We start from the raw sequence: 5,045 nt of genomic DNA, 5'->3' as shown, positions 1-5,045 counted from the left end.
CGTTGTTGCTTTCATATGTTTATTTTGATATGTTCCTAGAGAAAAATTGTATTGAAAGATGTTAGTAGCAATGATGCGGATTGGATCCGTGATCTAAGGTTTATCCTCATTGCTGCACAGAAGAATTATGTCCTTGATGCACCGCTAGGTGACAGACCTATTGCAGGAGCAGATGCAGACGTTATGAACGTTTGGCTAGCTCAATATGATAACTACTTGATAGTTTAGTGCACCATGCTTAACGGCTTAGAATCAGGACTTCAAAGACGTTTTGAACGTCATGGACCATATGAGATGTTCCAGGAGTTGAAGTTAATATTTCAAGCAAATACCTGAGTTGAGAGATATGAAGTCTCCAACAAGTTCTATAGCTAAAACACGGAGGAGAATCGCTCAACTAGTGAGCATGTGCTCAGATTGTCTGGGTACTACAATCGCTTGAATCAAGTGGGAGTTAATCTTCCAGATAAAATAGTGATTGACAGAATTCTCTAGTCACCATCACCAAGTTAGTAGAACTTCGTGATGAACTATAATATGCAAAGGATAACGGAAACGATTCCCAAGCTCTTCGTGATGCTAAAATCGACGAAGGTAGAAATCAAGAAAAACATCAAGTGTTGATGGTTAACAAATACCACTAGTTTCAAGAAAAGGGCAAAGGGAAGAAGGGGAACTTCAAGAAGAACAGCAAGCAAGTTGCTACTCAAGTGAAGAAACCCAAGTCTGGTCCTAAGCCTGAGACTAAGTGCTTCTACTGCAAAGGGATTGGTCACTGGAAGCGGAACTACCCCAAGTATTTGGTGGATAAGAAAGGATGGCAAAGTAAACAAAGGTATATTTGATATACATGTTATTGATGTGTACTTTACTAGTGTTCATAGCAACCCCTCAGTATTTGGTGCTAGTTCAGTTACTAAGATTAGTAACTCGAAACGGGAGTTGCAGAATGAACAGAGACTAGTTAAGGGTGAAGTGACGATGAGAGTTGGAAGTGGTTCCAAGATTGATATGATCATCATCGCACACTCCCTATACTTTCGGGATTAGTGTGGAACCTAAATAAGTGTTATTTGGTGTTGAGCATGAATATGATTTGATCATGTTTATTGCAATACAGTTATTCATTAAAGTCATAGAATAATTGTTGTTCTGTTTACATGAATAAAACCTTCGATGGTCATACACCCAATGAAACAAGTTCGTTGGATCTCGATCGTAGTGATACACATATTCATAATATTGAAATCAAAAGATGCAAAGTTAATAATGATAGTGCAACTTATTTGTGGCACTGCCGTTTAAGTCATATTGGTGTAAAGCGCATGAAGAAACTACATGCTGATGGGCTTTTGGAATCACTTGATTATGAATCACTTGAAGCTTGCGAACCATGCCTTATGGGCAAGATGACTAAAACACCGTTCTCCGGAACAATGAAGCAAGCAACAGATTTGTTGGAAATCATACATACTGATGTATGTGGTCCGATGAATATTAAGGCTTGCAACAGGTATCATTATTTTCTGACCTTCACAGATGATTTGAGCAGATATGGGGATATCTACTTGATGAAACATAAGTCTGAAACATTTGAACAGTTCAAAGAATTTCAGAGTGAAATGGAAAATCATCGTGACAAGAAAATAAAAGTTTCTACGATATGATCGCAGAGGTAAAATATTTGAGTTACGAGTTTGGCCTTCAATTAAAACAATGTGAAATAGTTTCACTACTCACGCCACCTGGAACACCATAGTGTAATGGTGTGTCCAAACATCATAGCCGTACTTTATTAGATATAGTGCGATCTATGATGTCTCTTACCGATCTACCACTATCGTTTTGGGGTTATGCATTAGAGACAACTGCATTCACGTTAAATAGGGCACCATCTAAATCCGTTGAGACGACACCGTGTGAATTATGGTTTGGCAAGAAACCTAAGCTGTCGTTTCTTAAAGTTTGGAGTTGCGATGCTTATGTGAAAAAGTTTCATCTCGATAAGCTCAAACTCAAATCGGAGAAATATGTCTTCATAGGACACCCAAAGGAGACAGTTGGGTACACCTTCTATCACAGATCCGAAGGCAAGACATTCGTTGCTAAGAATGGATCCTTTCTAGAGAAGGAGTTTCTCTCGAAAGAAGTGAGTGGGAGGAAAGTAGAAAACTTGATAAGGTAATTGTACCTTCTCCCTTATTGGAAAGTAGTTCATCACAGAAATCTGTTCTTGTGACTACTACACCAATTAGTGAGGAAGCTAATGATGATGATCATGTAACTTCAGATCAAGTTACTACAGAATCTCGTAGGTAAACCAGAGTGAGATCCGCACCAGAGTGGTACGGTAATCCTGTTCTGGAAGTCATGTCACTAGACCATGACGAACTTGCGAACTATGAGGAAGCGATGATGAGCCCAGATTCCGCGAAATGGTTTGAGGCCATGAAATCTGAGATAGGATCCATGTATGAGAACAAAGTGTGGACTTTGGTGGACTTGCCCGAGGATCGGCAAGCCATTGATAATAAATGGATCTTCAAGAGGAAGACGGACACGGATAGTAGTGTTACTATCTACAAAGCTAGAATTGTCGCAAAAGGTTTTCGACAAGTTCAAAGTGTTGACTACGATGAGAGTTTCTCACTCGTATCTATGCTTAAGTCTGTCCGAATCATGTTAGAAATTGCCGCATTTTATGAAATCTGGCAAATGGATAACAAAACTGCAATCCTTAATGGATTTCTTAAAGAAGAGTTGTATATGATGCAACCAGAAGGTTTTGTCAATCCTAAAGGTGCTAACAAAATATGCAAGCTCCATCGATCCATCTATGGACTGGTGCAAGCATCTCGGAGTTGGAATATGCGCTTTGATGAGTTGATCAAAGCATATAGTTTTATATAGACTTGCGGTGAAGCCTGTATTTACAAGAAAGTGAGTGGGAGCACTACAGCATTTCTGATAAGCATATGTGAATGACATATTGTTGATCAGAAATAATGTATAATTATTCTGTAAAGCATAAAGGAGTGTTTGAAAGGAGTTTTTCAAAGAAAGACTTCGGTGAAGCTGCTTACATATTGAGCTTCAAAATCTATAGAGATAGATCAAGACGCTTGATAAGTTTTTTCAATGAGTACATACCTTGACAAGATTTTGAAGTAGTTCAAAATGGAGCAGTCAAAGAAAGAGTTCTTGCCTGTATTACAAGGTGTGAAGTTGAGTAAGACTCAAAGCCCGACCACGGCGGAAGATAGAAAGAGAATGAAATTCATTCCCTATGCCTTGGCCATAGGTTCTATAAAGTATGTCATGCTGTGTACCAGATCTATTGTATACCCTGCACTGATTTGGCAAGGGAGTACAATAGTGATCTAGGAGTAGATCAATGGACATCGGTCAAAATTATCCTTACTGGAATAAGGATATGTTTCTCGATTACGGAGGTGACAAAAGGTTCGTCGTAAAGGGTTACGTCGATGCAAGTTTTGACACTGATCCAGATGACTCTAAGTCTCAATCTGGATACATATTGAAAGTGAGAGCAATTAGCTAGAGTAGCTCCATGCAGAGCATTGTTGACATAGAAATTTGCAAAATACATGCAGATCTGAATGTGGCAGACCCGTTGACTAAACTTCTCTCACAAGCAAAACATGATCACTTTTTGGGTCTTAATCACATAGCGATGTGAACTAGATTATTGAATCTAGTAAACCCTTTGGGTGTTAGTCACATGGAGATGTGAACCAATCACATAAAGATGTGAACTATTGATGTTAAATCACATGGCGATGTGATCTAGATTATTGACTCTAGTGCAAGTGGGAGACTGAAGGAAATATACCCTAGAGGCAATAATAAAGTTATTATTTATTTCCTTATATCATGATAAATGTTTATTATTCATGCTAGAATTGTATTAACCGGAAACATAATACATGTGTGAATACATAGACAAACAGAGTGTCACTAGTATGCCTCTACTTGACTAGCTCGTTAATCAAAGATGGTTATGTTTTCTAACCATGGACAAAGAGTTGTCATTTGATTAACGGGATCACATCATTAGTTGAATGATCTGATTGACATGACCCATTCCATTAGCTTAGCACCCGATCGCTTAGTATGTTGATATTGCTTTCTTCATGACTTATACATGTTCCTATGACTATGAGATTATGTAACTCCCGTGTGCCGGAGGAACACTTTGTGTGCTACCAAACATCACAATGTAACTGGGTGATTATAAAGGTGCTCTACAGGTGTCTCCAAAGGTACATGTTGGGTTGACGTATTTCGAGATTAGTATTTGTCACTCCGATCGTTGGAGAGGTATCTCTGGGCCCTCTCGGTAATGCACATCACTTAAGCCTTGCAAGCATTGCAACTAATGAGTTAGTTGCGGGATGATGTATTACGAAACGAGTAAAGAGACTTGCCGGTAACGAGATTGAACTAGGTATTGGATACGGACGATCGAATCTCGGGCAAGTAACATACCGATGACAAAGGGAACAACGTATGTTGATATGCGGTCTGACCGATAAAAGATCTTCGTAGAATATGTAGGAACCAATATGGGCATCCAGGTCCCGCTATTGGTTATTGACCGGAGACGTGTCTCGGTCATGTCTACATTGTTCTCGAACCCGTAGGGTCCGCACGCTTAAGGTTTCGATGACAGTTATATTATGACTTTATACGTTTTGATGTACCGAAGGTTGTTCGGAGTCCCGGATGAGATCACGGACATGACGAGGAGTCTCGAAATGGTCGAGACATAAAGATTGATATATTGGAAGCCTATGTTTGGATATCGGAAGTGTTCCGGGTGAAATCGGGATTTTACCGGAAAACCGGGAGGTTACCGGAACCCCCCGGGAGGTACATGGGCCTTAATGGGCCTTAGTGGAAGAAGAGGAGAGGCGGCCAGGGCTGGGCCGCGCGCCCCTCCCCCCTAGTCCGAATAGGACAAGGAGAGAGGGGGTCGGCGCCCCCCTCCTTCTCTCTCTCTCTGTTCCCACCTCGCGAATCCT

This window comes from Triticum dicoccoides, chromosome 1A (genome assembly GCF_002162155.2).
Source record: "Triticum dicoccoides isolate Atlit2015 ecotype Zavitan chromosome 1A, WEW_v2.0, whole genome shotgun sequence".
In the NCBI taxonomy this organism is placed as follows: domain Eukaryota; kingdom Viridiplantae; phylum Streptophyta; class Magnoliopsida; order Poales; family Poaceae; genus Triticum; species Triticum dicoccoides.
This window is presented reverse-complemented; position numbering follows the sequence as displayed.